This window comes from Amblyraja radiata, chromosome 14 (genome assembly GCF_010909765.2).
Source record: "Amblyraja radiata isolate CabotCenter1 chromosome 14, sAmbRad1.1.pri, whole genome shotgun sequence".
Lineage (NCBI taxonomy): Eukaryota > Metazoa > Chordata > Chondrichthyes > Rajiformes > Rajidae > Amblyraja > Amblyraja radiata.
The window spans coordinates 24,176,683-24,194,945 of NC_045969.1; the positions used below are offsets into that span (position 1 = coordinate 24,176,683).

General features: G+C 38.7%; 1 protein-coding gene across 3 annotated transcripts in view; it reads left to right on the forward strand.

The window, feature by feature from the left end:
• Positions 1–18,263, forward strand: part of spryd7 (SPRY domain containing 7) — a 114,737-nt gene that overhangs the window by 5,548 nt on the left and 90,926 nt on the right. The window contains exon 1 of one of the 3 annotated variants that reach the window (XR_004413994.1): positions 13–427. The exons of the other annotated variants lie outside the window; for them this stretch is intronic. The gene's annotated coding sequence lies outside the window, so the exon portion shown is untranslated. Of the gene's footprint in view, positions 1–12; positions 428–18,263 lie in introns of those variants that run through there. 3 annotated transcript variants of the gene reach the window in all.

The window sequence follows — 18,263 nt, forward strand, 5'->3', positions numbered from 1 at the left end:
CCGCGCGCATATCCTTCCCTCCTCCTCCCGCGACTAACGAATTTGAGTCGAATCTCGGCTTTCGGCGCCATTTTCGACTTGAAGCAAAATAAAAAGACCCACAGTCGAACAGCGCACGGCGGAGAAGAAGGAGCTGGAGACAGGATGCGAGCGGGGTGAAAGTGAAAAATGGCACGTCGGAGAGTGCGGGACAGACAAAAAGAAAAGGATTGGGGCGATGCGGGAGAGGAATAGAGGAAGGAGTAGTAGGTTCGGACTTTTAAGTCACGACCAACATTGATGGTCGGAGACAGGTAAACCAGTTGAGCTGAAACTCCTGTTCAGTTAACTCGTCCGTTGACCAGGAACTCGTTCTCCCCAATTAATTCGCCCGAACCACAGCTGCAAAGGGATGAAGGAAAGGAGCAGAATAGTGCGGAAGAAGTAGGTTTGGATATTTCTCTTTTATAACCCCTCCCAATTTATACTGTTGGTTTTTAAAGTTTGGTATAATTTTATTTTTGTGCGAGAGGAGACACCCCCCACCCCCCGTCTTGCGTTTTCGTGTTTTAATTCAGTTTTTGTCATTTGTCTCCTGAAACCGCTTGCACCCTCCAACAAAAGTGGTGAAGTAAGCCTAAACTTTTGAACGGTATTAATTAAGTGACAATGTCTTGCGGCAATACTGGTAGGATATGTGAGTCGATAATATTTTTTTGTGGGGTAGTGGAGAAGACAAAATGTAGGGGAGAGCAGCGCGAAGGTGGATGAAGGGGTTTAACTGAGTGTCAGTGACTTTCTTTGACATCCACTCGCCCTCGATGTGGTCGAGCCCCCTCCCCCAGTTGTGGTTTCGCTCGATAGCCCCTTCGTCTTGTTCGGCGGACTAGTTTTATGATTAAGCGCAAGTTCAAGGCTGATATGCGCATCTCCCTATCTCCATTCGTGCAAACTGTATCTGAAATCTAATTAATTTTGGCACTAATTTGCTAATGTCCCGGCTACAGTAACTGCAGTAAAAGTCCCCGGACTGGTCAACAGACGCGGTCACAAATCGGACTACTCTCGGACACTTGTTCCAATTTGCATCTTTTTTAAATTTACCAACATTTGAAAAGCGATTCATTCCGAGAATTGAAACAGCATGTAACATCGTGACTCTTTCCCTGACCGAGGCCGGCGTTCGCGATTCGAGGTGCCTACTCAATTGACTTTTATTTTCAATATTACTGCAAATGTCAATGCCGCAGCCCAATTTCAGAAATCTGCTGCCACCCCTATCCCATCCCTTTACACAACCGTCTCGGTGAGCAAGTGGCAGTTTTCCCTCTTCCCCTTGCAAACTAAATTTATCTCGAATCTCTTTGCGAATTTTCTTAAGTAGGCAGTTGGAAATTTCCCCTTTTAAATTGAATTTCGAACTTTTTTGGAACATGATTGAGCGAATAATGGTGTTTGATTCAACTTTTTCTCCGCGATGGCGTGGACGCAAGTGACTATTGTGTGCATGAAATCTTAGATATTGTTTTCAAAACCTATATCGGCTGATATCGGAGGTTTATTTAGGGTGCGTTTAAGAAAATTATATTCGGGAGAAAACGATGTAACTTGTCATATCATGAAGTGATATTGAAAGCTGATGGCGCAGTCATATCAATGCTGTGCAAATATAGCTTTATATATGTTACATCTATTGACATTACTATGTATTATTTTGTACCGTGAATGGGACGTTTGAGGATTGTTTTTTTTCATCTGGCAATTTAATTCCATATTTTGAAAATTATAGGTGTACAGAAATATTTTAACGTTTACCTAAATTAAATTAATAAAACTGGTGGGGATTCATTCCAACCTCATAGATGACTACATCTTCTAGATATTTAAATATTATACCCCCCCCCCCAATATTTGTTGAATGCAAGTTGCTATAATTCTTGTCGAGTTTATTATTTAGTCCGGGGAGGAAACATTGGGATAATCCTGAATGCTACTCGTTGGATTTACACTTGGTTTCAGACAGATGGGGCTAACATATTTTAACATATCACTCACTCACTTAGGGCCAGTATATTGGGGCCAGTGAAGAAAATACTTGTAAATGGCACAATCTAATCTTAAAATCGTGAAGAAGAAAAAAAAGACAAGAAAGGCATCCCCTCCCCCCCCCTTCCTGCAGACCCACTGTTCCCCCAGTTCCCGACTTTGGTTGAAGATGGAACATGCTGCAGATTATCTGGGGGGGAAATCAAAATGTTCCCACGTTGTTAATAGAAAACAAAGCAGTACATTTAAGGAACATTTATAGCACAAATAATTTTGATTTGCTTTGGCAATAACAATATTTAGATGTTACCAGTATTTTAATGCAATTTCATTAAACCTTTTCATTATCAATGCCTTGGTGCAAATGATGAGTGTGTTTTAAAAAAAAAAGAGAAACGTTTTTAAAGTTAAAAAAAAACCATAAGCTGATGTTGGAGAAGGATTAGAGTATGTTTAATGCAATTAAAATTGTGCGAAAGAACTTTCATAATAACAGGATTGATATGGAAGGTTGGTTCCCTACTCGTATTAAAATTGTAAATTTAGCTTTAATGCTGTCAGTTGCAGTACCTTAATATTTTGCCATTTTTTGATAGTCTAATAAAATGAAAAATGTACAAGATATTATGATAGTAAAAATATCCATGCATCTTTTTTAATTTTCAACTTTTGTTGTTTGCACCAGGCAAATCACAAATTTTAGCAAGTATGTTTTCAAGCTTGAAAATATATGGCTTCTTTAGAAAAATGCTTATACTTTTGTTTTAATGTTAATTTAAATCATTTTTTCTTATATTGTCATGATTAATGTTATTTTATTTACTTTAATTCATTCAAGTGTAAAAGTTATTATGATTGCAATCAATAGATTGAATAATGTCATGTAGTTTACCAAAATGATCATCTAAATAAGTTGCATAGTAATGAAGAAAATGTCTTGGATATGCAGTGTTATTAACAACACAGATTTGGATGCAGCTTATACTAAATGTATGGTGTTTAAAAAGTGATGCCATACCAAGTTTTCATATTATATACTTGTCAAATAAATATCCAATTTGTTGCTAATTAGTCCAGGAACATAAAGCTGTATTGGCATGTTTCTGAAATAGAAATGAAGATTTATTTCAGAATATCTCAGATGTTTTAATGTTCAGGTAGCTTAAAGTAATTTGTGTCCCCACTTCCCTGCCTTCCCAACCACTACACTATATTCTTCCCATGGAAGGATGTTTTACTTGGAGGGCAAGAAGGAGAGCAATCTTCAAGAACGTTATTCTATAATCTATTGAATTAGATTTACTCTGTATCAGATCATTCAGGAAGATGCAAATTAATTAAATGATGGTAACATGTTTAGCAGAACTTGAGCAGAAGATAACTTCCCATTTTCGTACAAAATGGTTTCATCATTAAGAGTAAGTGGAGAGAATGCTGTTGGAGTGATTTGTGCACTCAATTGACTTTAAAACTGAATTTAACAATTTCAAAAGCCCTAAATGTGCATTTTAGTATTATTTAAAACTAAAAATAGATAAATCTGTAGCCATTAATACCACTGAGTTTTTTGCAAGTTTTTTTTTGGTATGATGTCTTGGATTATCAATCTGCATCAGATTATAATATTTGAACTATGATTTCTAACTATTGCATTTTAATGTTCATGGATGAAAGAAACATTGGTTAAAATAATTAATAAATTGAAGTTAAGCTGCTGCCGAGATTGGTGATTTGAATTTTTCTTCTTGCTATTGCAGCAAAACACATAATAGATGAAATGAAGTTGAGTTTAAAATGTATACCCTGACTTGCATTCTAATGGATTTTAAAATATTGTTGGCGGGGTGGAGTAATGGTCAAACGTGTCTTAATTCAAAGAGAATGTTATATTTCCCTAGATGATAATCTTGTGTATACTTTTATTTCAGAAATATTTACATTTACTGCTACTTCATTGCAGGGCTAACAGTTAATTTTTTTTAACTGGTCTTGTTGCTTTTATGACAAATTACACTCAAAGCACTAGGACCATGGAGAATCCTTTCCCTGTATTACCATGATTTTCTAGTTAGGCCTAAATCATTTATCCTAAATCATAAATGCCTTTAACTTTGTGATCATCTAAGAAACTGCAGAGGTTTTGCATATCATTGGTAAATGAAGAACATTGATATATCCATGAGGGATTGACAGAAGAGACAAATTGAATAGAAACTGAGAATTTGTCTCGTTTTTTTCAGAAAAGGGCATGAAAAATAGATTTTTAACCCTTTGACCACTGAAAGACTTGTACTTTTCAGACCACTTTCAAATCTAGTTTTACATGTCAATACATTTTCATGAATTTTAGTTTTAGACCACTTTTAAAAGTAGTTTCTAAATTTGAACTTTAGAAACCAATGGTGTGTTTTTTCCCCCTTAAGGAGTGCAGATGAACTTGCATTCTTGTGATTTGAACAAGATTAGATTAATTATTGGAGTTAATATCAAAATATTTCAAAAATTGTGCATAATGGTTAAATGCAGAGAAAATGTATTTACAGCTATTAAGTGAACACATTGGCTGCAGAGGTAAACTACTGTGTTTTGAATTAGTTTGTCATTTACTTCTAAGTTCTAGGTTTTACTTCGGAGTCACGTGAGTGACTACGTGAAGAACCCCGCCAGGACGCATGCGTGTCATATATCGCTACACATTGCGAAACGTCAGGCGGGGTGGAACGACGTTCCCCCGCAGCGGCAGTTTAAAAAAGCCGGAACCAGCAGGTAAGAGTTACTCTGCGGTCTTTTTGTGTGTTTCCTATACCAACTTACAGGTGGGAAGCATGGACAAGTCTAAGAAAGCAACAAGGGCTGCGACAAAGCTGGTGGGGGAGGACCGCGGAGTAACGGGCAGCCAGCAGCGGCCAGCGGCACTTGAATCATCGATAATGGGATCAGCTGTGCCCGATGTCGCCTCCGCACCGGCCAGATCCACTCCGCGGCCGGGCGGTAAGGCAAGACAAAAAACTAACAAAGTCGTGGACTCAGAGGAGTCCGACTTTGAGCAACCGTGGGCGGCCAGCGACCGTGAGCGCTGGAGCCGGATGGAGCGGTGTGTGGAGCATTTGCTCCAACGTGACAGGCTCCGGGAGATGGAGTCGAGTCACTGTGGGCTCTATGGAAAACCCACAGCAGCACCTCTTGTAGGGCTGCACAGTGCTTCTCCCTCATCAGAAGGGAGCACTGGGGGTCAGTACTGGGCTGATCCTGAAGAGGGGTTCGCAGAAGAAAAATCAAGTGTGCAGGGGATGCAGAAACGAGAAAATCTGCTGGACATGGTGTCCAACTTCATACAGCCAGACCAGACTGGCCAAAACCTGGAGCAAAAGCTTGCTGCCAGTATAGACTATATGTCTTTTAACCAGCTACAAGAACAGGCTGTATTGGACACCACGTCAAGACACCTGGCACCGGGCAACTGTATATCCCTGAATGTTCCAGTAGTCAATACTTGTATATGGAAACATATTGGAATAGGAGTTAGAGGCATGGATGTCAAACTCCAAAAGGTATTAAAACTCCAGGGATAACAGCATTCGCCCGCACAGTGGATGAGGACATGTCCCAGGACCAACAGGATGCACTGGCATTGCTTTGCAACACTCAATACGAGATAAATAGCATCAGGAAGAATTCCATCCGACCCACTTTAAATCCGAAATTCGCGGGTCTGTGCAAACCTGGGAACATAAAAACCACCAATACTACTATTTGGAGGTAACCTATCGAAGCAAGTCAAGGAGCTCGATGAGGAAGCAAAAACCCTGGGACTCATAAAAGGGACTTCATCAAAAACCCACTACAGCCACAGACAGCATCCCTACGCACCCACCAGTACAACAAGACCGATTGGTGAAAGCTCGAAGGTCCGGTACACCAAACATGAGTTTTTTAGGCCATGACCCAGGCCGGCCTTCTTGGAAGATACGCGAACCTCCAACATCAACCAAACCACAAACCCAGACACCACTGCCTCAACATCAACGAAGGATTTACAAAAAGAAGTAAACCTGCCACTGGCAACTATGGAGGTAGGTGGGTCTGGTTCCCTACAAAATACAGGGAGCATGGAGGTTGGGGGGAGATTACACTCCTTTCTGGATGCATGGAGCATGTTAACTACCGATACTTATATTTTAAGCAGTATCCAGGGATATACAATAGAATTTATACACAAGTACAGCCCTCCAGTTCAACATATACCGAACCGAATGTTCGTACTTTCTGGCAAAGAGAAATCAGAAGCGCATGCTGAACTGGAGAGGCTTTACGCAAAAGGTGTAATTGAAAAATCCCAACACGGACCGCTAGAATTCGTGTCCAATATATTTACCAAAAACAAAAAAGATGGTGGTTGTCGCATCATCATAGATCTGACCAAATTGAATACATTTGTACAATATATTCATTTTAAAATGGAAATCTTTGTTACTGCTAAACAATTGATTTTCAAAGGTTACTTCATGGCTAGCATCGATTTAAAAGATGCTTACTATTCAGTGCCTATACGAGGTGACCACAGATGTTTCTTAAAATTCAACTGGATGGGACAGCCTTGACAGTATAGAGCGCTGCCAAATGGGTTAACATCAGCCCCCAGACTGTTCACAAAAATTTTGAAACCAGCCCTAGCTTTCTACGGAAACGAAAACACATGGTCATGGCATATCTAGATGACATACTTATTGTGGGCAAAACTTTGGAATTGGCCAAACAAACTAACAGCCACAAAACAGTTATTTGAAAAACTGGGGTTTATTATCCATCCAGTTAAATCTAAATTAATGCCTTCCACTACAATGGACTATTTGGGGTTCACCATTGACTCAGTTCACATGTCGGTGACTTTGCCAAAGGGAAAGGCTATAGACTTAATAGAGGCTTGCAATAACCTCATTGACATCAGTAAACCATCCATCAGATTGGTAGCAAAAGTAATTGGCAAAATGGTGGCTGCCTTTCCAGCCACACAATTTGGACCTTTACATTACCAAAATTTACAGAGAGCAAAAATACAAGCACTCAAAATCAATGCTGGTCATTTTGACAGACCAATGAAGCTACCAATCAAAGCTATAATGGAACTAAAATGGTGGATAGATAACATTTGGCTTTGTTTCAATCCAATCATTATCAGCAACCCTTCAATGGTGCTACAAACTGATGCCAGTGCACTTGGTTGGGGTGCCACCAATTCCCTCTCCAGCTGTGGAGGTAGATGGACTGCTCAGGAGGCATCATTATTACTCGCACTGGGCATAAACTACCTGGAAATGTTGGGTGCATTCTATGGCCTAAAGTCATATTATATTGGGTCATATCACCAGCATGTTAGACTACAGATTGACAATACCACCGTGGTAGCATATATCAACCACATCGGTGGAAACAAATCGACATCATGTGACAATCTGGCTAATACAATTTGGCAGTGGTGTATCCAGAGAGATATTTGGATATCAGCTACTTACCTACCAGGTAAACTAAATTTAGTGGCAGACACCAGGTCACGCAAATTTAATGAAAACACCGAATGGATGTTGAATAAAAAAGTATTTGCTGATATTACAGCACGATATGGAACACCAGATATTGATCTATTCGCATCCAGGCTTAATCACCAGTTATCAAATTATGTTTCATGGGAACCAGACCCTGGGGCAGCGGCGACAGATGCATTTTCGCTGCATTGGGGGAATTGTTTATTTATGCATTCTCTCCTTTCTGCCTCATCAGTCGGGTATTAAGGAAAATACAGCAGGACTCTGCGTCTGGTATTTTGGTAGTACCCGATTGGCCTACTCAACCATGGTTCCCAGTGATACTGAACATGGTATTAGAACCATGTATCACCATCCCGAATAGACCAGACTTGTTGGTTCATCCCGTAACAAGGGATAGCCACCCATGCCATAACTATTTGAATTTATTAATTTGTAGAGTTTAAAAATACATCTACTACAGCTGGGACTGACGGACCGAACAGTGAACATGATTTCGGCGGCCCAAAGACAGTCCACCAAAAAACAGTATCTGGTCTATATCAGGAAGTGGGAGATGTATTGTAACAAAAACAGCATCACCTACAGAGATATGAACATCCCGTCTGTTCTGGAATACCTGGCAGGCCTCCATTATGATGAGGGGCTCAGTTATAGTGCCATCAGCTGCGCCAGAAGTGCCTTATCGACTTATCTATGGCAAGGAACAGAGCGTCACTCTGTTGGAACTCACCCACTGGTAACAAAACCTATGAGGGGAATTTTTAATACCAATCCCCCAAGAACCAGGTACTCCCAAATATGGGATGTGAGTATTGTCCTGAAGATGCTCAGGAATTGGTCTCCAGCAACAGCTCTGTCCCTACATAGACTGACATTAAAAACAGTCATGCTAATGGCATTGGTCACGGCACAAAGGGTACAGTCATTACATAAATTAAGACTGGACAACATGACTTCTTCATCTGAAAATATTACGTTTCATATTTATGAATTAGTAAAGCAGAACAGACAGGGATCAGCGGGCCTCAATATAGAATTTAGGTCTTACCCAACAGATGATCGTCTCTGTATAGTAAGACATTTGTCGTTATACATGGAGAAAACGAAAAGCATCAGAGGCAATGAGAGGGCACTTTTAGTCAGCCATAAGCAACCACACAAAAGAGTGACGGTCCAGACCATCTCAAGATGGCTGAAACAGGTTCTAACACAGGCTGGGGTGGATACTAATATTTTTAAATCTCATTCCACCAGGGCTGCAGCTACATCGGCAGCTATGCAGTTGGATGTACCAATGGACCAAATCCTCAAGGCAGCAGGATGGTCAGGGGAAAAAACATTCCAACTATTTTATAATAAACCAGTCATGAAACCTGGAACGTTTGCAGAAACAATTTTAAGTTCTGTAATTTAATTTACCCCATAAATAGGGGTTATAATTTGTGTTAATAAATTTCATGGATTTTAATGTCAGATTCATGTTTAAATTATGTTGACACAATTCCTTCTACAGTCATTAAGGCAGATGTGATGCATGGACTCGTTTCCACGGCATGAAATCACAGAGCTTTGAAATCTTCACGTAGTCACTCACGTGACTCCGAAGTAAAATAGTGAGATTAAACGAGAACTTACCAGTTCGAAGTTTGATCATTATTTTATGAGGAGTACGTTGAGGGAATACGTGCCCTCCGCTCCCACTCATGATCATATACTCAACTGGTATTTCTTTCTCTAATCTTACTATGTTTAAGTCATTACAATTATCTGTGATTTCACACCGCTGCGTTGAAGAATGGCACGCATGCGTCCTGGCGGGGTTCTTCACGTATTCCCTCAACGTACTCCTCATAAAATAATGATCAAACTTCGAACTGGTAAGTTCTCGTTTAATCTCACTATTTTATACTCTGAATTTGCCAGAGGTGAGAATAGGATCTGAGGTTTCAGAATTGACTCTTTGAATGTTAAGTAGCTGCCAATGAGCTCAGAATCCTATTCAGATAATTTGGACTAGATAGAAACACAGGTGAAATTGGGGGATAGTTACTGATTAGCTCAGTTGCTTCATTCAACACAAGGCATTTCATTCAATATAATGTGAAAAATAAAGATCCAATTTAACCTTTGGTGATAGTGGCAAGTCACAAAATGAATGAAGTGTATTGTAACTGGATATTTTCTGCTTCATTCTTGAATTATCCTTCACCTGTAATGTAACTTCACTTGCCATGCAACATGTCTGACAGCTAAAGTGATAGTCTGCCATTACATCTGACCTTGAAATGACTGAGGAAAGGGGTCAACTGGATTAAGTTGCGCTATTACATACATTCTTTTTTAAATGCACCTAACGGTGATATAATTTGAGATTACCAGCTGACGCAATATTTTGATTGACCAGATCTTAATTATGTTATTTAATGGTGGGAGTGAGTAATTTAATATTTCAACTTTGCTAATGGTGGTCAAGAGGAAAACTTTCATGCCTTTGTAAATCCCAACTACTGTATGACTTGAAAGCTATTGCTTTGAAGTTTATGGTTGCATATTTTTGAAAGGGTGAAAAAAATTCTCGAGAAACTTAAAAAAAACAAAAAACGCCTGTACACGGGACAAACTGCAAGCATGAATAACATGGAAAATGTATTTTAATTTGATAAATAGGATGTGGGGTGTTTTTGGAGCATTTTCTTCCATTTTCCAGACTTTGCATTGTGTTTGGTTATAATTTAGCAATCATTTTTTTCAAATCTGCCTTATTGAATGTAAGTGCAGTACCTCCATTCATAATTATAACTATCAGCTATGGCTTGTTCACATTTTTATCTTTCCTTTTCTATCATGGTTCACTAAACCCAAATGTAATGCAACCACTATGGTGAAAATGAAAAGTATCTAAAGTGGCAAAACTAATTTTTAATTTATCCTGCACATTTGACACAATAAACCAAGGATGCATAATGTAAATTATATCACATGTCTGCTGATTGTCATTTTGTTTCTCCCACTTTTCAGCTATATTTGTCCTTATTTTGAATTTTTAACCTTTTATGTGTTATTTTCCCTGTTACTGATGTTAATACCACTGCACTCGTTTCACAAGTCATTGCTGACAGACAAGTGGTACTAAGAGCTGGTTCGATTTTTTTTTTTGTCAGCTGAGAAATTATATTAATTTAAAATTTTGTTTTTTCCCCCCTAAAAATTAGATGTGGAAAGGACTTTTGGATTCTTCCCCAACTTAGTTACGGAGCAGCTTAGTTTTTAAGAAAACTTAGTTTAAAAAAAAAATAGTTGTGGCTCAATTCTAACATTTTGTTAGTTCTAGCTATTTGTATCACACATAAGAAGCAAAAGCAAATTCTTCCACAATGTTCTCAAATATTCATGTGGAAACGACGCTTTACTATGGTTTAAAAAAAATAAAATTTGTAAGAGAATGCATATAGTAGCAATGTTACAAAATTTTGAGATTTTAAAAATCAAGTCTGTAATTTATCCCATCAGATAAAGCATAAAAATAAGTTTAATTTGACATCTAATTCACTTTCATATCTCAAGTATTTAAAGTTATGGCCATTTTCATACTCGGAAATGAGCATCTTGTTCCCTATTGATTTTCTATGGACATAACAAAAAAGTTGTGATCGTGAACAGTCAAAAGCCCATAACTTTCTTAAAAATTAAGAGAACTGAATGAAATTTTCAGTTATCATAGATTGAAGCATTCTGAAACAAATATAAAATAATCTTACTTGGATGACCTGAAATTAAAGCATATAATTAGTTAGTTACCTAATTGTAGCTAATTTCAGACTTCAATTACTAGATCTAAACATCTATCCATTTCTTAATAAATGATTAACATTTTTAAATAGCCTAAATGTCCAAATAATATTCACAAATAATTCACAATAAAACATGATTTTTAAATCTCATTTACATTAATTTATAGGCCAAATGGAAGGAATTCAGTGTTCAATTGCTGTAAATAAATGCCCATTTAAATCAGCTTTACAGTGGGTCCCTGTGGAACGCGCTGGTTTAGAACGTTCACATTGCGGTAGATTTGTGCCTCAAATGCCGAGAAAAATACTGCGCGATATAATGGGCCCAAATTGAGCTACTCGCAATATTAAATTTTGTATAAAAGGATCTTTAGAAGCCCTTTTGAATGTAAAAATATACAACCTACCTTCTGCTATTTTCTTTATGAGACCCTGCGGTTGCTGACGGTCGCGGGTTTAAAGATTGATTTTTAAACTACTATAACTATTATTCAAGGCCTTTAAACCTAATAATAGCTTTTGCGACGGGGTCTTCCGGCGATTTTTCGTTAATAATTAACTAGGCTGAACATTTTCGATTGGAACAGCTTAGAGAAAATCGCGTTTTAAACCCGCCCCCTCTAAACGGCGCCAAAATCGCGCACAACCTCAGCGGCAGATATTCAGCGACGCTTCAGGTAGGCTTTGCAACATACCTACATATAGTTGTACATAATGATAAAGTATGAAACAGGTGAAAATCGGGGTCAAGACATTGGTGTACTTTTTTTTAAATTTAATTTATTTATTTATTAGAAGTAGACATATTATACAATGTAGTTACATATTATAGTAGAAAAAAAAAACTTTTCATATACATCAGTCATACATTATTAAAATTTTCCATTATCAATTACTTCTGCTTCTAGTATTTTTATTTTTTATAGAAAGCGAGAAAAAGAGGGTAGAAAGTTACAAATAAAAAAGAAAGCAAAAAAAAAACACAACAGAAAAACAAGGGAGGTGGAATGGGTTACCTGTGATACATCAATGGAGATAGGTTCGTAGGTTATAAAGTATAGAGTATAGTTTTTCATCTGTTCCTGAGTTCAAGTTTCAGCTGGGTCCTCGTGCTATCCCTTCAGATAGTTAATGAATGGAGCCCAAATTTTATGGAAAAGATCTTGTTTGTCCATTAAGACAAGTCTAATTCTTTCTAAGTATAGGGTCTCCGACATTTCCGTAATCCACATTTTGATTGTGGGGGTTGTAGGGCCTTTCCAAAATTTTAATATTAATTTTTTTCCGGTTATTATACTGTAATTGAGGAAGTTTCTTTGGTTTGTTGTGAGTGTTAAGCTTTGTTCTGATATTCCAAGTATTATTAATTTTGTGTCTGGGTCCAGTTTTGTATTAATAACTTTTGAAGTTATTTCAAAAATATCTGTCCAGAAATGTTTAAGTTTTATACAGTTTGCAAAAGTATGTGTTAAATTAGCCTCTAAATGTAGACATTTATCACAAATAGGAGAGATTTGTGGGAAGATTCTATTTAGTTTTATTTTAGAGAAGTGTAGTCTATGTAAGACCTTGAATTGTATTAAAATATGTCTGGCATTTAATGAACATTGATGTATTTGTTGTAAACTTTCGTCCCACATATCTTTCGAGATAGGATGACCTATTTCAATTTCCCATTTGTATCTATGTAGTTCGGTCGGTGGTACCTCGTTATTTAGTAGGGTGTTATAAATATAAGCTATTAGTTTTTCAGTATTAGGATGCTTGTTCAGACATTCATCAAGAATTTCTGATTCCCTATTCCTGTAAACTTGTGTATTAGATTTAACATAATCTCTAATTTGTAGATATCTGAAAAAATTATTTGAGTGCAATCCATAATTCAGTTGTAACTCTTGAAATGAAAGAAAAGTACCTTTCCCATAAAGATGTCCTATATTTTTGATTCCATGATTTTTCCATTGTGTGAAACCTTTGTCCATAAAGGATGATTTGAACAAAGGATTATTTACAATGGGAAGGCAGAGTGGTATATTATTCAATTTTAAATCTTTTTTTATTTGTTTCCAAATTCGTATTCCACTATGTATTATGGGGTTTTCTTTATAGGTTTTTTTGTGCTGTTTTGTGGGGGCAAATATGATCGGTCCAATTTCAAAAGGTATACAGTCTTCCTTTTCCATCATTAGCCAATCTGGTTGTTGGTCCATTTCTTCCAGCCAAAAATTCATGTTTTTAATATGGACTGCCCAAAAATAAAATAAGAAATTTGGCAAAGCCAGACCTCCATTTATCTTTGATTTACATAAATGTTTTTTACTTATTCTATGATTCTTATAATCCCAGACAAAACTTGTAACAATGGAGTCGACTTTTTTGAAAAAAGTTTTTGGGATATATATCGGAATTAATTGAAGTAGGTACAGTAGTTGCGGTAAAAAAATCATTTTTATAGCATTAATTCTCCCAAGCATTGAAATGGGGAGTGTTTTCCAGTATTGAATATTCTTATGTAGTTTATTCAGTAAGGGTGGGAAATTTAGTTTAAATAAAGAGGTATATGTCTTAGTTACCCAGATTCCTAAGTATTTAAATTTATCTTTAACTATTTTAAAAGGGGATTGTTGTATTGTATGTAAATTGAATTTTGTTATTGGCATGATTTCGTGCACAATACTGTGTGCAAGAACCATGATAGATTCTTGCACACAGTATTTCTAATGTATGGGTGTGTTATAATTAGCGTTTTAAAATGCAACCCTACGTTTAACTTGAAATCTAAAAATGAATTATGGATAATCTGAAATGATATTCAATGTAGCTTATTTGATTTGCTTATTCATTCATTGCAATTAACCAATTGACCAAATCATTCCTTAAACAGTAGATTAATGATATAAAATAGTTAATTTCATTTAACTGCTCAAAATCACAAATGAAACAACTTCGTGAATTTTAGTCGATTTAATTCCTAGACAAACTTGCTTTCACAGTTTTCAATGTTGTAGGTCAACAGATTTCTCTTTTCATCAATGCTAACTGACTTTGTTTTCCAGCATTTTATGTTTCTCAATTAATTTAAGATAGGCTGGGGAAAATAAGAAGATAAACAATGTCAACAGAATAGTTGTATATAGTAATTGCTTGACTTACGAAAGAGGCATTCCTGGCACGTGTTTTCCTCAAACAGAATTTCAAAAATAAAAGGGCTTTTCTCATTTAGTGAAAACTAAAAATTTAGTCGGTATTCCTGAGCTTAAGAATTAAAGTCATCTGATATTTAATTAAGGCAAATTTTATGAAACTTTAGATAAAAATGTTGATCATACCCTTTCGAGGAACAACCTCACAGTGGGTTTCCATGTGGTGATGTCAGGGGGTGGGGAGAGAAAGAGTAGTAATACCGGTCATTGGTTGATTCTGGTGGGCCCAACGATGTAGTTTGTAATGTTCATGCTGAGATTCCTTGTGACTTTTACTGGGTGGTTGATGAATGAGGCTTAAAGAAGATATCACTAGAAATCTGGACAGTGTTTTAATTGGAAGTTCCTTATTGCGTAGTGTAGCATTTTGTATCATATTGCCATTCAATACCACAGTGGGATAGTTGTCTTTGAAGATGACTATCACCTTTTTGATGTGGAGGTACACCTTTTTATGATTGTGTTATTTTGGTGACTTTTTATTGCTTGTGATATTATTGCTCAGCTCTAGCCGATCTCATCTGTAAACTCTTCAGCATAGCATACCATGAAGTCTTATTCTTCATACTGAGCTGTGTTGTCAAGCCCAGCATCATTTGTATACAAGACGGTGTATTTAGGACTTTTTTAGATTCACTTCGCTAGATTTTTCTGGCTCAAACTTTCTGTATCGTTCATTGTTTTACAAGTTACATAATCCTAAGAGGCATTAATGCATTCTATGGCTACCTTGATATTTGGCTATTTCATGAAATGGTGGGTTTGTCATTGCTATTTGACTCTTAAATGACATTCCTCATTGAATGCTGCGGGTAAATATTCTCAAAAGTAATAATACCCTGGTCCAAAGGAAGAAACGTCAGCCATGTCATCAATGAATGTTTATGGATGTTGTTCATGTAGAGCAAGGTTTTGTTGTCCAGTTAATTCATTGTTCAATGAAAGGGGAAATAAACAAAGTAAAATAATCTTGAGAGAGCAGTGCTATCGCCCAGTTTTTTATGGAGATGCAAGCAACGCATATGCTGGAATCTTGAGCAAAAAAAAAGGAAATATTGGAGGAACTCGGTGTGTCAGACAGCATCTGTGGAAGGAATAGACAGATGATGCTTTTGGTTGGGACCCTTCTTCAGACTGATGGAGTAGGGAGGAGAAAGCTGAAAAAGACAGGTGGTGGTGAGGCAAAACCTAAAGTGGATTCGGGTGAGGGGGGATTTGGTTGGCAGATGGGTGGATTTCTTCTCCGAAGGTCGCCACCTTGTTGTGGAGAAGCTTGTATGTGCCTTAGATCCCGAAAGCTAAACCTTCTGGAGTTAAGCTCCTTGTAGGATCATTGTGGGCTGGTTGAGGGGGAGGTTCTTGATAAGGTGCAGCCAAAGAAGACCTCAACAATGAAACGGGTGGAGGATGGTGACTGGCCAGCAAGTGGAGCACACATAACGGTGAGAGGCAAAGGAAGGCTGCAGCAGAGAGAAACTTCCAACTGTTGTGGAGTCCCAGCTCTACCTCTGACAAGGACCTTTTGTTTGTTCATGTACCAGTCTCCGCACATTAAAAGGTGTCACACACAGGTTGCCACCTTGGAGGGATATACCACCTGCTTATCCCTGCAATTAAATCTGTGGTTCCAGGATCTGCTTCTTCAGCAATCTCAAGACCCAAAGAAAGGACCCACTGGTGTACGGAGGAAGGGAAAGGGCAGGATGTTGGAAGAAATGTGTGCGTACGGAGCTCGGGAGAAAGAGCAGGCGAAAGAGAGCATGGGGAAGGGAGGACCTACTTGAAATTGGAGAATTCAATGTTCATACATATCGGGTTCTCGGCTACCCAAACAAAATGTAGGATGCTGTTCTTTCAGTTTGCGTGTGGCCCTCTCACTCTGGCAATGGGGAAGACAGAGGACATATAATGGTATATGGACACACTGATCTGTTTTGTAGTCAATGCCTACTATGTTCTGTTGTGCTGAAGCAAAGCAAGAATTTCATTGCCCTGTCAGGGACACATGACGATAAACTCTCTTGACTCTTGACTTGACTGACTTTGGAAAGGGCAGTTAACATCGTGAGCGACCGGATGCACCAGCAAGCTTTGGCAGTGTTTAGCGAAATAGTTACCCAGTTTGCACTTGGTTCCATCAATGTAAAGAAGCACCTAATGCAATATATGAAGTTGGGATCTTTGGATGGAAATTAGATGTCAGGACAGGTGTTACATTTCCTGCACATGCCAGAGAAAGTGCTTGGGGAGGGAGTGGGTTATGTGGGAAGGCATGGATAAACCAAGGAATTGCAGAGGCAGTAGTCTCTACAGAGAGGGTGGGGATGAGAAAATGTAACTGATGATGGGATCATGTTGAAGATGGTGGAAATGTCAAGAGAATGATGTGTTGGATGCAGAGACTGGTGGGGTGAAAGGTGAAGGTTTGGGTGATAGTAGATTCTCCTCCAGACGAGCATGCAATAAGTCTCCATGTTACGGTGCCACTTGTATCCTTCTGGGGTGGTGGAAGCAAAAGCAGAACTACAGGACACTGGGAAACATGATATGGGCTTAATCCATAACAGCATAGACGAAACTATGTTTACTTATGAAAGATAATACTAATACTACTTTCTACTAGTATTAAGTTATAGCTTGCTATGCTTTCTTAGTAATTCTAAAGAATGAACTTGTACTGAGGAACTGTTAGTAGTTCTAAAGAATGAACTTGTTCTAAGGAATTTTGAAAGATGCTCAAAATAATCTATAACAATGAAAGTATTGTGATTGCTATGCGAAAACAATGGTTTGCAATGCAAAATAGTGTGCCATTTATCATAGGGAAAAATGGATTGATGAAAATCTGTACTTGAGTATCTGTCGTAGCAAAAATTGTCTGTGAATTGGGGCATTACTATATTTGAAAAGCAGCTTACTCCACATTGCTATTCTTGGCAGTGCTCTTTCCACCATAACACTAAGAAGAGTGCATGTGTCTCCATAAGAAGGAGCTGGGACCTCATAGTTTAGGCTTCTGAATTTTGAATATTGTTGGTGACATTACATCTCTATAATACTAAAACTCTTCCTATTCTTTGTGGTTGTGCTGACTATGTGTCAATCTGCTTTTCCTATCTTCTTCCAAACGCTGGGCCACAACCGTCCCATTTTCAAATATCCTACTCGCATTTCCCCCGTCATGGTGATAAACATCTTCCCGTTGCATTCCCACCTATATTTCAGATGAGATTAATCCTTAACATTTTAAAAACAGCCCCAAAAACGCACCAATTTCTGGGGGAAAAAAGCCCAGTGACGTCAGAATGCACTCACAAGGCAGGACGGGACACTCCGGGAGGGAGGGGCACTCCAGCACTCGTGCGGCGGCTGCCGACGCCCGACGCCTGGTGGTGAGGGTGGTGCAGCGGGCGCTGGCTGGAGCCAAGCCAGGTGCTCGAGCTGGAGTGAGAGCCGAGACCGGGGATTGGGATCTGTCCCCCCCCCCCCCTCCCTCTGTCTCCCCCCCTCCCTCTGTCTCCCCCCCTCCCTCTGTCTCCCCCCCCTCCCTCTGTCTCCCCCCCTCCCTCTGTCTCCCCCCCTCCCTCTGTCTCCCCCCCTCCCTCTGTCTCCCCCCCCTCCCTCTGTCTCCCCCCCCCTCCCTCTGTCTCCCCCCCCTCCCTCTGTCTCCCCCCCCTCCCTCTGTCTCCCCCCCCCAT